At 41.4% G+C, this 14,651-nt stretch overlaps 1 protein-coding gene across 1 annotated transcript in view; it reads left to right on the top strand.

The window, feature by feature from the left end:
• Window positions 1-6,262: 6,262 nt before the first annotated feature.
• The window catches only part of FZR1 (fizzy and cell division cycle 20 related 1), a 100,614-nt gene continuing 92,225 nt past the window's right edge, over window positions 6,263-14,651 (top strand). The window contains exon 1 of the mRNA XM_027851104.1: window positions 6,263-6,400. The gene's annotated coding sequence lies outside the window, so the exon portion shown is untranslated. The remainder of the gene's footprint in view (window positions 6,401-14,651) is intronic.

Raw genomic sequence — 14,651 nt, 5'->3', positions numbered from 1 at the left:
TTTGAAAGAATGAACTCATGTTGTAAATGTCCATAGCAAGGCATGAGATACTCTGCTCCCTTTTTAAGGTACCAGAGAACATTGTCCCAGAACCCACTCTTTACTCTTATTAGGGTGGAGTTGCTGGGTTTAGTAATACTGAAAATGGTCAGAGGTGGTGCCAAAAATCCAAGGGAGCACACACCAAAATCCTTATAAGGTGTTAAACACTGGGTGGCTAGAACAACAGTCCTGGGGTCATGCCAAGTAGTGGCATTTCACTTTAGTTCTTCCCCAGAATCCTTACCACCTGGCCCACCCATCCCACAAAGGAAGGAATATCCCTTAGGTGCACAGATGGGGCCTGTTTGTAAAAGCTACTGAGCAAAGATGCCCCATGGATCAGTATGATTACATGCTAATATTCCAGGTAAGAGAGAAACTCTCAAAAGATCAACAAAAGTGTTATAGCTGGAAGGGGGCTGTAGCTTTGTGTGTCAACTGGGAAGAGAAAGTTAAATAGGGAGAGCCTACCAGGAGATTGGCAGGAGGAATTCAGTCATATGTGCAAGTAGGGAGTATTCCCTAGAACAGGTGGTACAGCTGGCAGAGGTAAAGTTCTGGGGACACTCATCACTGTAGGCATCCTTACAGGTGGTACAAGTCAAGAGACCAGCAGAGACATTTACAATTCCTCCCCTGACAGTCTTTACCTGTACAGTGGCCACAGAGCTTGTCTCCCAAGCAAGGGAATAATTCCCCATTGAGAAACAGGGTGTTGCCATAGAAAGATTTTCCCATAAAGGAGTGTCCAGTACAAAAGGGGTGGCAAAGACCTCTGAGGTGGTTACGTTAGGGAGGGAGTTTCTTGCAAAAACTTCCTTAAACAAAAGAGGTTCCTAACTTTAATCTCACAACTGAATACATACACAATTTTGTTTCACAAACTTGTTTATCCTTCTCTAATTATACTTCAGAAATTGAATCTTTTACATATGATAAATTCAAAAACTGATTTTACTCTTACTTAGGCCATGGGATGACTACAAATTCAGATCAAAACAGCAAGATCTCACATATTTACATAGTGCTTATGTGTTTTACTGACCACTTGCTCTGATCAGAGAAATCTACTATAAAAGGAAAAGGCAGGGACATGTGACATACCAAATATGACAAGATAGAACATCCTTAGCTCTATTTGAATTCAGATAAGAGTCACAGTTCTCCAATCATGCCGTATCCATTCCACATCATAGCCAGACTCAGGAATAGTCAGGTGAGAAACATTCCTTCTCAAAGGAACATAATAGGGAAACTGAGCCAGGAGGATCCCATCCTAGATTGAGGCTAAGATTGTCCTCATGGCTTTTTTCCAAATGCAAACCTCCACCTGTTAACAGTACAGGATCACATTCCCTGTGAGTAGCTTGTGGCGTTTCTCTCAGATATTGATTTAATGCAGACTACTATACCCAAATTCAAACTTAAAACAAAATTAGTTATAGTCCCAAGAGCCTTTTACCTCAAACAGCAAGTTTCACTAATCACAGCTTAAAGCCAGATACAGTTAATGTTACTCTCATGGAGTTGTAATAAGCAATAAAGATTTACTGGGACTCACATACATAAGAGATTTCACTTAACATCTTTCCTTCTCAAATTTAAACTTGTCCTGGTATAAAAGCCAATCATTAGAAATCATTTCTATCTATTGTACATAAACTTGCAAAATCTCAGCAAGCTAAGTTCATTGTTCAGGAACTCCAAGTTCTTTTCTCAGGGCTGATGACCTTGCCCACACAGATGGTTTCCAAGGACCTTGGCAAGTTTACAAAATATGAGAAATTGCCATATACCCCAGGGAGGGGCTAACCCTGGTGCCCCTGCCTGCCGACCCCCATATCCCAAGGAGGACTGTTTTGAATGGGCAGAACCAATCTGGACAAGGCTTTTACCCAAACCCCTCCTTTTCACACATGGTATTCAGTTAACAATTCTAGGTTTTAACACTAAAACAATAACTTCAAATACCTTAGTTAACAATCTTTTAACTTTCATAAGTGATAGTCAAATTGTTTCAGCTATAAGCCCTTCTTTAATTACAGGTAAAGGTGGAAATACCTGATTTTCTAAATGGCAGTTATCAAACATTATAAGACAGGGTTAGCAGGGCTGACAAAGTAATATAATTAGTTTTACACAATTTTTCCACCATCCTTTAGTTTCCTTAAGTTCACACTTTAATAACATCCAAATTATGAAAAGCTACTTGACATAACAATACAAAAGTTTACCAATTTGAAACAATATATGTGTTTAAAACTTGAAACAAACACATTACCAATCAGGTGACTCCAATTCTGTTGAATACATTTCCAAATTTCCTTACGTAGAAAATCGGGCATCTCTTCACCATTGGCGTTGTATACTGGTCACATCTAATTAAGGAACTAATAAAAATAGTAGTTAACATTTGTAGTGTCTGCCCTCTGCCAGGCATTGTGTTAGACACCTTCCAATCATGTGAGATAAACTAAGGTAACTTGCTTAATGTCACCTAGTTAACAAATTTCAGATCCATACATTTTCCCAATTTACTTTAGTGCGAAACTGTATAATAAATTCTGACTTAAGCATTAAATTAAGAGCATCACATTTCATTTAAAATATTACCAGAATGAATTAAATTGCCTTTTGGTTGTGTTCCAGTACACAAAAACTTTTCTATGTGAGGCAGAAAAGATTAAGTGCTACCTCTCTTCTTGATTTGAGGGGAAAAGGTTCCCCTTTTCTTTCTTGTCTTTCCCTCCACATTCAAAACTTGGCCAGATTTAGAATATGGAGGGAGAGAGAGAGAATGAATTTTTTTCCCAACAATTCTTCAAAAGTTTCCAAACTTTTTACTCACAAACCCTCTATTCACACTGTTCATGCAAATAGCTTATGCTTTTCTTTCTTCCCATACTTCTCTCATTCCTACTTGCTTAAACTTTCTTGCCTTCCTTCTAATGGACTTTGATTAAAGTCCCCTTAAGACTGCACATATCTTATTTCTTTCTAATTCTGATCTGACACTTCAAGGATCCTTCTCGAATTGCCTTTTACCAATCATATAACCTAAATAATAAAGTATTTTTCTCTCTTTCTCTCTCCCATCCACCTGCTCCTCTGAGGCTGCTGTAATCAGAGAGGGAGAGGGGGGAGAGAAAGAAAGCAGCATTCCAGAGTCCAGCTTCAGCCTTGGAATGCCATTCTTGCTACCTGGCTGCAAAGGGTGTCAAATTACACGTGGACACTCATTCATACCACACAGACAAACACAGAACAGATACGTGGTAATGACAGGGAGAATCCAAAAGCTCAGAGAGACTTGTCAGAAATCCCCTGCACAAATCAGACAAATTTTTTTTTCATGGTTCTCCAGATCTTATGGAGACCAGGCAAAATTTTCCTTAAGGTCTTGGAGACTTAGCTTTCTCCAGTTCTGTAAAAGATAACCTAGGGGCGAATCTAGAGGTGTAGAAGGAGATTGGCCCATCCTCTTTGCTTATAAGCCTAAAAAAAAAAAAAAAAAAGGACTTGCTCCTGTAGTCTACTCGCCTCAACCAGCGTCCTGGTGAGGGGGAAAAAACCTGCAGAAGTTCTCAACAAGGTGTCCCTTGTCAAGAGGGAAATTCATGAGAGCCTGTTGCAGGCTTGACCCAAACCCCCAGCAAGCCATCCTAGGAGCTTGAGGGGCGACCCAACTACCGGGCGAGAGGAAGGGGAGGCTTACCTTGACTCAGAGAAGGCCTGAGACTTCAGACAAGCCCCATGTTGGGTGCCATAAATGTTGCGGTCTGAGAGGTTGAGACCCCTCAAAGACTAAAGTACAGGACAGGGTCATCTGGAATGAATTCACAGACTCAAGCATTCTTTAAGTCAAGGTGGCAAAGATTTATTGCTATGCTTTTCAGCGGGCAAGAATTCTTAAGGAACCTGTGAGAGACTGAGGATAGAGCTAGGGTTTATATGGAAAAGGGCATGGGAAAGTAATGCCAGGGACACTGATGAGGTAATCTAAAGTTCCAGGTGTCTTTGGGAGCTATGGATGAGAAAGTACAGGGAGTATACCAGAGAGGGAGGGAGATGACAGAGGTATGGATCTTGGGAGTCTGGCAGGAGGAAGAGTCCTTGGGCTGGCCAAGGACAAAACTGCTTGGGCTGGGCAAGGCATCCCTCTCCCTCTGTCTTGATGAGAGAATGCTCTGCATCAAGGGAAAGCTTTCTCACAAGACAGAATTTACTAAGGAATTGGGAGGCTTTCAGAGACATGATCTGAGGGCTGAGGCCTGAGCAGCCCAGCACTATCTCACCCAGCTTTGTGTAGCTGCACCAGGGAGAGAGATAAGGGTCTTGCTGGGGCCCATGCATGAGTAATTTCTAGGCACAGTGTCCTTGGGCTGGGGAGTGGTTGTCAGAGACAGTGTTTCTGAGACTAGGGAGAACTTGAAGTCCAAGTACAAGCACAAGCACCCAAGCACCCCATCAGAATGATGAGGTCAAAAGCCAGATTGTAAGGGGTTGAAAGTGAGTGAGAGAAGAGAAAGTGGGAACACTAATAGGTACCTCCTCCAGAAATTTGTCCACAACGAGTAGAAGATACAAGATGATATCACCTCCAGGATAGTTAATAGGAAGGATCATGTGAAGGGTTTTTGAGGTTGGGTGAGACTTGGGCATGTTTACAGGCAGTAGGGAAGCAGCTGGTAGAGAGAATGGAGGTGATAGAGGGGAACATCTTGCTGGAGAAGATGGAATGGAATGGGATTATTTGTCCTAGAAGGGCTAGCCTCGGCAATAAGAGCCTATAAGTGAGGTGAATTTTAATGTGTGTAAGGCTGATTTTGTTATTCTTTTTAGATAATAGTTCCAGGATCCTAGATAATATTTCCCATGAATTGTGGTTGAAAACCACGCTTGCACAGTGAGATATAGGGATGACATCATGTACGCCTGTGCTGTGCTAGGTCATGATGGTAATGCTAAAGTTAACCTGTGAGCTTGATGTGGGCAAGATGCCTTCTTTGTCTGTTGCCCTATAAAGCAAGTAGGCACCGGTCAGTGAGGGGGGAACCCATTTTGGAGACATGGGTAATGCATAGAGGAATGCATGTACCTGCCTTGATTGGCCCCCATCAAGGCTTAGGGGATCTTGAAGGAGTTGTACTCCTATTCTCGTCTGCCCCTGCGAGAAGTGTGATTAGGGAATGCTGTAGGAGTTGGTGCTCCCATTATCAGCAACCCTACTGAGAAGACTAAACTAGAACAAAGTAAGCTTATTTAACTCCTCTGAAGCTGTCTTCCTATCTGACTGGATCAAAAACAAACCTGTGCTAGAACACCTGTTAGGAGCCCTCCTGTGTTCTCCTGCCCAACAAACGGTGTTATCTGTGTGTTTATCTGTGAAACAGAGCCACCTCTTCACAGGATGATGGAGGAAAGAGGAGGCATCAGGAGTGATATGAGATGAGGAGGAGGAGAAGGAAGAGGAAGAGAGAAGAAGGTTAATAGTTTTACTTCTTTCTATAAAATATGAGGCAAGATTCTTAGCTGAGAGGGTGGGGAGGGAGGAGCTATGGCAGATTTGAGGGTGAATAAAAAAAATTGTAGAAGCTGCTTTGGTCAGTGGAATAATCAGTAGTGGGGCAAGCCATAAAATAATTGATCACCTGGCTAGTGGAGATTATGTAACATAAATTTGCAGTGGACCAGGTCAGCATGATTTTGTGGTTTTCTTCAGGTTTGCTCAGCAGCTTGTGAGTTGGAACAATAGGGGGAGGTGGGAGTAATTTAAGGCTGAGGAGCCTTAGCAGGCAAGAGGACAGTGCAGGGTTGAACTGGTTCAGCCAGGGGTCGAGATGGGGAAAGGAGGAAAGTGTAGCTAGTGATGATCTGGGAAACAACTGGGGTGGAAGGGTTAGAGGTTGTGATGAGGGCAAAGAAAAAGAGTAGGAATTACTAGGCCGGGGGGGGGGGGGGGGGGGGGGGGAGAGGATTATGGGCACATAAAGGAATTTCAGAGTTCATGACCATGGACTTGGAACATTTGTGGGTGATGGCAAGATGAAGGGTATGGTGGTGAGGGGGAGGGGAATCACCCAGGGGGGTTGTGGCAGCCAGTAGGAGGTTAGGAAGACAAGCCACCTCCCCCCTCTGCACTAGCCAATTGTGAGGCTTGTCTCCACCCTAAATACCTACTCTTATTCTCTAATACTCGTCCACTCTGACCTCACTCCAGCCTGCCCACTCCTGAGTCGATATCAGCTCCTTCCAGCAGTTATAACCTACTTAGTAACTGCCTGGGTCCCCTTGGAAGGTACCACCTCCGCAGATCGCTGTGGGACTGTAGCCGGCCCAGCTTGAGGGCAGTGATTTGGTAAGTTTTCCTATTTCTCTACTTTTCATTTGGGGTGGAGGGAGTGCGTGGAACAAGATGAGAGGGACTGTGATCTGGATTGAAGAAGATGTCATTACATTATCTACCCTCAATCCAGCCATTTTCCACACAACATCTCCTGTCAGTCACCCAGGTTCTCACCATTTTGGTGTCAGCCCAGCATCCTCTCTCCTTTACCCCTTGGCAAATCTTGTCAGTTATTCCTTCCCCCCGTTTCTCGTGTCTGTCCCCAACCCTAGCTGAGGCCCTCTAACCCTTTTTCCCCTACCCTCGTACAGTGGCCTCCTCACTGGTCTCTCTGCCTCCAGTGTCTCACCACTCCAGGCTGCCCTCCACGCAGCTGCCAAAATGATTTTTCTAAAGCTCAGCTCTGACAATGTCACACCCTTACTCCGTGAACCACAGTAGCTCCCTACCAAACTTGAGGATCAGTATTATTTCTTCTTTATCTCATCTTTTTAAAAGAATTGTGTTAAGTTTTATCATAACTAGTATAGTAGTACATTTATATCATTTATAAATAAATAAATTTAATACATATCCCTTGGGGATGTAATTTTTTTTTCACTGATAGCTATGAGCAATCAAAAAAAGTTTGGAGATCACTCATTTAGGAATGAGGATGTTGAATTAGTTAACCTCTAAAGTCCTTTTTTTTTAATAGTAAGGACCATATCTTAATAATTTTTATTTCCAACAAGTACCTAGTACATAAAGTTCCAAGAGATTTCTGATCTCATCTTCATAGGTTCTCCTTACCCATCTTGTGTGTGATTTTCATCTACATCCTCTGATAAGTTTAGCCACACATGCTATAGGCCTTCCTCAAATTTTCTTGGTGTGCTGAGTTAATGATTTTTTTTTTTGCCAAAATGGATGGTCTTTTCTCAATTCTCATCTTTCTTGACCCCTCTGTAGCATTGGCGCTATTGACTAAGACTTACTCCTTAATAATTTTTCTACCCAGCTTTGTCTCTCTGTTCTCCCCCTACCTCTCTGGAGAGTCTTTCTCAGTCTCCTTTGCTGTATTATTATCCTTATCAGGTCTACTAACTGAGGGTATAACCACCCACCCTCAATACCCTACCCAAGGCTGTGTCCAGGAGCCTCTCTTTTCTCCTTATGCTCTCTCACCTCATTAGCTCTCATGGTTTCAGTTATCATCTCTACCCAGCTATAAATGAAGCAGCTGTGATGTGAGTGGGCAGAGCATGAGACATGGATTCAAATTTGACTTCAAAATAAGTTTTTAGTTTCAAAATAATTTTTAGCTGTATCACACCCCCCCCTCCAGCATGTTATTTAACTTCTCTAGTCATCAGTTTCTTCATCTGAAAAATGAGTGGGCTAGAGAGAATTACCTGTAAGTTTCCTACCAACTCTAAAGCTATAATCCTGTGACCCCCAAATCTATACATCCAGCTCTAGTCTCTCTCCTGAATTTCAGCCCTGCACCTCAAACTCATGTCCAAAGTAGAATTCATTATATAGTTTCAACCTGTAGTTTTCAATGCTCTCATGCTTATTTGTGCTTCTTTCTGGCCTTCCTTCTCTTTTATTCTCTGTTGTTGTTGGGTTGTTTCAGTTGTGTCCAACTCTTTGTGACCCCATTTGGGGTTTTCTTGGCAAAAATACTGGAATGGTTTGTCATTTCCTTCTCCATCATTTTACAGATGAGGAAACTGAGGCAAAACAACTTTAAGTGACTTGCTCATACACAGCTAGTAAGTGAGGTTGGATTTGAACTCAGGAAGATGTCTTCCTACCTGTTTTCTTCTCTACATTTTTAAAAAAGATGTCTTAATGGCCCTTCATTCCTTTTTCCCCATCCTCCTTTCCTTCGTTCCTCACTATACCTTCCCCCATAGCCCTCCCACCTCATCCATCCCTATTGGAAAAAGAAAAAGCCCTTGTTTAAAAAATGTGTGTGTATGTGTATGTATGTCTTATTTCTCCTGGTTCTGTTCCCTATAATTTGTTTAGCTGTTTGACAATAGATAGGCAGAAGCTTATGGTTCTTTCCTACTATACAAAGAGCCACTGTAAATAATTTTGTACATATGGGTCCTTTTGCTCTTTATTTTCTTAGGGTTTAAATAGGCCTAGTGATGGTATCACTGGGTCAAAAGGCACAAAGAGTTTAGTGATTCTGGGGACGTAATTGCAAGTTGCTTTCCAGAATTGCTGGACTGGGGGCAGCTAGGTGGCACGGTGGATAGAGCATTGGCCCTGGAGTCAGGAGGACCTGAGTTCAAATCCGGCCTCAGACCAAACATTTAACACTTTCCAGCTGGGTGACCCTGGGCAAGTTACTTAACCCTAGTTGCCCAAAAAAAACAAAACAAAACAAAACCAAAAACAGAATTGCTGGACTAATATGTAGCTCCACGAACAAATGCATTAATGGACCTTTTTTCATTCAGCCCCTCCAGCAATTGCTATTTTTCTTTCTTGTCATCTCTGTCAATCTGATGGGTGTGAAGTGGAATCTTATTTAAATTTCTCTTAATAATTATTGATTTGGAGAATCTTTTGTTGATGGTTTGGATTTCAGTTCAGCTTCCAGTAGTAGTTCTCTTTTCCTTCTCAGAGGATCTTGTATTTACTTGTCTATTACATGTTGTATCTCTGCCATTGAATGGAAGTTCTTTGAGGACCAGGAACTATTTTATACCTTTTTATCTTTGTATCCCCAGCTGCTAGCACAGTGCCTAGCATATAATAAGAACTTAATGAATGATTTTTGAATTGATAGAGGATCAGTCCAACCATCTGGAGGCCTTCCTCAAGGTCTTTTCACTTTTCCTATGTTCTAATGCAGGACTCGGGCTGTCACATGTTGCACATTCACTCTTGCTACATGACTGGCCCACCTCCTTGTTTGATCAGTAATCATTGGTAATAAGCTGCAGCCTCACATTCAACATGCTGCCGTTTTGGTTCTTTGGAGGTTGAGGTATTGCATAATTCACAGTATCACTGGGAGAAAACTGGTGTTTTAAAAAATGAGTTTGGTGGTTGGGTAGAAATGCTGTGGAATTTCCCAAATACAATTCAACCTGCTTTCTTCCTCCCATTTAATTCTGTACCTAATTCATTTTCCATTTGCAATGCCTAAGAGAAACATACAGACATACATAATAGTATATGTGTATAACATTTTTATATGTGTACATTTACATTCCTGTAAAACATAAGTTCTTTGAGAACATTCATTTTTTGCTTTGTGCCCTTAGGATCTACCACAGTCTGTGACACATAGAACACACTTAATAAATGCTCATTTGATTTATTTATTGACTAATTTAATTCAATGCCTGTCCAAATGCAAAAAAATAATGATAATAACTAGCATTTATATAATGTTTTAAGGTTTACAAAATACTTTATAAATATTACCTCAATTTATCCTCACAACAATGCTTTAAGATAGGTGCTATTATTATAGCATTTTACATTTTACAGTTGAGGAAACTGAGGTAGACAGAGGTTTGGTTACTTGCCAAGGCCCACACAACTAGTAAATGTCAGGGTAGATTTACACTCAGGTCTTACTGATGCCAGGCCCAGTGTTCTATCTACATTTTAGCACTTAGTACATTTGTCCATCCATTTTTATTTTCTTGCTGTATTGCTAGGCTGATGTTTGCGAAGCAGTTGTGGATCTAAATGACAAGGCCCTAGAAGTCTTAACCCTGTTTTGTGCTTTGGACCCCTTTGGTATTCAGGGCAAGCTTATATACTCCATTCTTAGAAGGAAAGGCTGAATTTTAGTTAGAAGTTAATGAAAATAAATATATAATTTTTCCCCCATCCAAGTTCATAAGACTCCCTGAAATCTCTCCAGGGACTCCCAAGGGAGCCCCATTGTGCTCAGGTTAAGAAGCCTTGCTGAGTAGTGTCTGGGATTTGATGCCATCAGCGGGACACAGAAAAACATCTGCAAGTCTGGCCAACCCTCTTGAATGCCAGACTCTTCTCTCTGAACTCTGGGGAGGACATCCTTCTTAGGTAGTGGCACAGACTTTTGCTAAACATATATCTCCCTATTTTGTGCTTTGATTGATAGTAATAGAGGATCATTGAACAAAATTAGCTCTATGGTTGTATCTGTTAAGGAATCTTGTATTATCTTAACATATTAATCAAAGACACACCTTATGAGAGAACTGCTTTTAAAGATGCTTTTTGCCTTACTGAATCAAAAGTTTTTTTGTTTGTTTTTAATAATCAACAAATAATAAACACAGCAGAGTCTTGTATTCAGTACACATTTTTGAAGACTGGGGATGTCTTCTATAGAAAATCATTGGGGAAATTTTTTCTGTTTTCTAATATTTTATTCAAGGATATTCACATATATTTTATATAAAGAGATGAGAGAATAGCATGATCAAGAGCTACTGACATCCCAGTGATTACCCTTTTTTTGGTTTTAATTCTACCAGTGATTTTTTTTCTGATTGTTTGTTGTCTTTCCCCTTCGCCTCTTTTAGATATTTTGAAAATTAACCCCTCAATGCTTTGAAAATTGTGTTAGCTCCAGCTGTGATTTCTTTGTGTCCGTGGCCTGGTTCAGCTGCCCCTCCTGCCTTTATCTTCTCAATGGCCATTTCTGTTTCCTCATAGAAGCACATTGGTCTCTGAGGTATTGAAGAATACAAATACAGTGGTTCTACCATCGCCACTGACGGTAGATGTCCCCAGAAACATTGACAAATCTGTTCTATTTTTTCATGTATTTGTTTTCCTTTCTGGTTCATCTAGAAAGGCTCTTGGGATGAATTGACTTAGTCAAGTCTCATGCCAAGCAGGCACTGTGCAGATTTGTTTTGCCTTCTCTGTGTTTTTGTGACATGTTACATAGAGTACATCATCTTCCACCATCTTCTGTCATATTTTAAACTTTTGTTGTATTTGGCTTCCATGTTTCTTTCCTTGGCAAAGAAAGTACTCACTGCTTAAGATGTGGTGTCTGGGTTCCTTTGGCTTCTTTGTGGTGATTGCTTTGTATCAGTTACAGTAGAATGTAAACTCCTATTTGTTTTTTGTTATCTCCCCAGCATAGTACCTTCCCTGTTTATTGAATTTAATCTTCATTCAGTTGCTTTTGTTGAAACTGAAACAGGAAACAGTGTAATAATCACCCATTTCCCATTGTTCATTGTTAGTTGTTTGTTCGAGTGGGTCAGGATGAACTTGAATAATTATACACTTCTCATCTCTTCTTATTTGGTATTGATTTTGACTTGTGTTCTAAGTAATTGATCATCTCCCACATGCATACACCTGATTGGGACCTGGTTCTTAAATGAGTAGTTATTTCCTGTCCCTTTAAGATATAATCAGATACATTTTTAGTGCTCCCATTTGATGTTCATTATGTCAAATGCTTTCCTGCTGTCTTCCTCAGCTTTTGGTCTTTTTCATTTCTTAATCCTGAAACCATACTTTACAACTATTTTTCACCATTCTTTCCCAGAGCCCAGGTTTACATTTAAGTCACCCAGTGCCAGTGTATTTGTTGACTTGGTTTAGAGGATCTTGCCAAGTTTGTCATAGAATTTTTTTACATTTTTGTTCTCTGCACCAGACATTGTCCTATAAAAATGCATTTATCCTTGTGAAGGGCGGTCAGTTTTGGCTTTCGTTTATCATGAGTGTTGCAAGACAGTGACTAAATAGCTCATGAAATTATATTTCTTGTTGACTTTGAGCACGATTCAATTTACCATACTTCTGTTAACTCTTTTACTTACTTCTCCAGAGAGCACCTTTGAGCCATCATGCCATTAAGTAGTCATGATGGAAGAAAGGTTTTAATGTGAAAACAAAGAAGAAAAAGCTCTGACCCATGTCAGGAGGCTGAAGGGTGCACACTGAAGACTAGCAAAAGCACAGCTGAACATTGAGAACTAAGGCAGGTCTGAGATCCTCACCCTAACTGAGGAAGTGCTGCTGGGGCCCCTGAGCTGGGTCACTGCTGTACCCCTGGTCCCTTCCGGTCCCTTCCGGTCCCTACTGAGCCATGCACTCTGGATTGGGTGCAGGCCTAGGGGAGCCTCTCTTCAATGAGGAGGGTCATGTTCCCGTTGATCATATTCTTTGGCTTTTTGAAAAGTCTTCTACCCGGCTTTTTTTGTGGTAGCAAAGAGTTGGAAACTGAGGGGATGCCCATCAAATGGGGAATGGCTGAACACGTTCTGGTACATGATTACAGAATACCATTGTGCTATAAGAAATGATGAGCAGGATAGTTTCAGAAAAGCCTGGAAAGACTTACATGATCTGATGCTAAATGAAGTGAGCAGAACCAGGAGAACATAGTACACAGTAACAGCAAAACATAGCTGTTCTCAACAATTCATGATGAAAAATGCCATCCATATCCAGAGAATGAACTGATGGAGTCTGAATGCAGAACAAAGCATACTTTTTAAACTTCATTTTTCTTTAATTTGGGGGGGGATGTCTGTTTTCTTTCACAACATGGCTAATATGGAAATATGTTTTGGCATGATTGCACATGGATAATCTATATAAAATTGCTTGTCTTCTCAATGAGTGGGGAGGGCAGGGAGGAAGAGAATTTGGAACTTAAAATTTAAAAAAAAGAATGTTAAAATTGTTTTTACGTGTAATTGAGAAAAAAAATACAGAAATTTATAAAGTCCTAGCACCTCAGGAATGATTTTACTTAAGGTTTACCTCTAGGATGTCCTCAAAAATAGGGGAGAAAACAAAGATACTTAATGAAGAAAGGAAATAAGCATTTATTACTCACCTGTTATGTGCCAGGCAGTGTTCTCAGCATTTTAGAAACATCCCATTTGATCCTCAGAACAACCCGAGAAGGTAGGTGCTATTATTTTCCCCATTTTACAGCTGAGGTAAATGAGGCAGACCAATTAAGTGATATGCTCAAGGCCATACAGCTAGCATCTGAGGTCAAATTTGAACTCAGGTCTTCCTGACTCCTGGCCCAGTGTTCTCTCTACTGTACCACCTATTTAAACCAGCTCAGGACATAATCAGTTTTCAGGACTGCTCTTAGGCATACAGTTTCGCTTCAGGTCAGCACTGTCCAAACAACTCCCAGCACACAGATACTGTTAGAACAGCCAGACCCAGGCAGTCATTTTATTGGTGGTTATTCTCTCTAAAAGCAACTCCTCCCTTGCCACTATCTAACTCTGACCCAGTGGGATCCCAGGCTTGAGATCTTACAAAATCTCCCTACCTGGACACGCTGATCTCAGGATAAGTACTAATTCATCCAAGGTCAGGAAAGGCAGCCCAAACCCAAGCCCAGGCTCCCCTGGTCGTTAGGTGCCATATGCTTATGGCTATATAGATCCAGGTCCGGGTCTGGGCAAACCATCTTTTTCCTCCCATCCAGCTCTCAGAAGGCAGCTTGTAACGGTCTTAGCTGGATTAGTTACTAGAAAAGGGAGAGAAAGGTAAGGGGACGGTCGTCTGTATACCCTGGGAATCATCAGCTAGTCCCTTTCCATAGCCAAAAGGGGGCCTCCTCCTCCTCTCACCGTGGAAGTCCTTTATCAATGATTCACACACAGCTAGAAGTAGGCGCCTCAGATTTTCCATGTGGGTACCTAGAACCAAGAATAGCCACTCTGAACCTGTTGGCCATCCTTCCTTTTTGAAGAGGATCATTGACGTCAGAGGGTGACATCTTGACTTGTGGAGCAGAGTTGCACAAAGTTGTCAGCCTCACTCTTTCTTCCAGAGTCTTTGAAGTTCTGTAGCAAGACGACAGTCAGGGCAACTGACAATGGTCCAGGACGCAGTAGACGACCTTGGTGTCTTCCGTGTCTAGCCAAGCTCTGAGGGCTCCACAGTACCTGCTCCAGCCATTGGAACAAGTTGTTCTCACCCACTCATTCCAGCAAAGGAAGTCTTCACCTATTTGGGGCAGATATCCCTCCAACTCACTGACAAATTTGAATCCTGTCTGTTACCCTCACGCTGGTTTTTTAGACTGTCTGAAATAATATAGTGTTTTGTTTGTTTAGGTTAGTATCGCCTTCTTTAAAAGTACTGATACACTGCTGTCACATAGGTTAGAATAACCCAAGTATTGATGAAATGCAATGAATGGATAAGAGTGCTGGGCCTGGAGTCAGGAAGAGTTCAAATATGGCCTCAGATACTTACTAGCTGTGTGATCCTGGGCAAGTCACTTAACCCTGTTTGCCTCAGTTTCCTCATC

Source organism: Vombatus ursinus, unplaced genomic scaffold (assembly GCF_900497805.2).
Source record: "Vombatus ursinus unplaced genomic scaffold, bare-nosed wombat genome assembly UNPS02009173.1, whole genome shotgun sequence".
Lineage (NCBI taxonomy): Eukaryota > Metazoa > Chordata > Mammalia > Diprotodontia > Vombatidae > Vombatus > Vombatus ursinus.
This window is presented reverse-complemented; position numbering and strand designations above follow the sequence as displayed.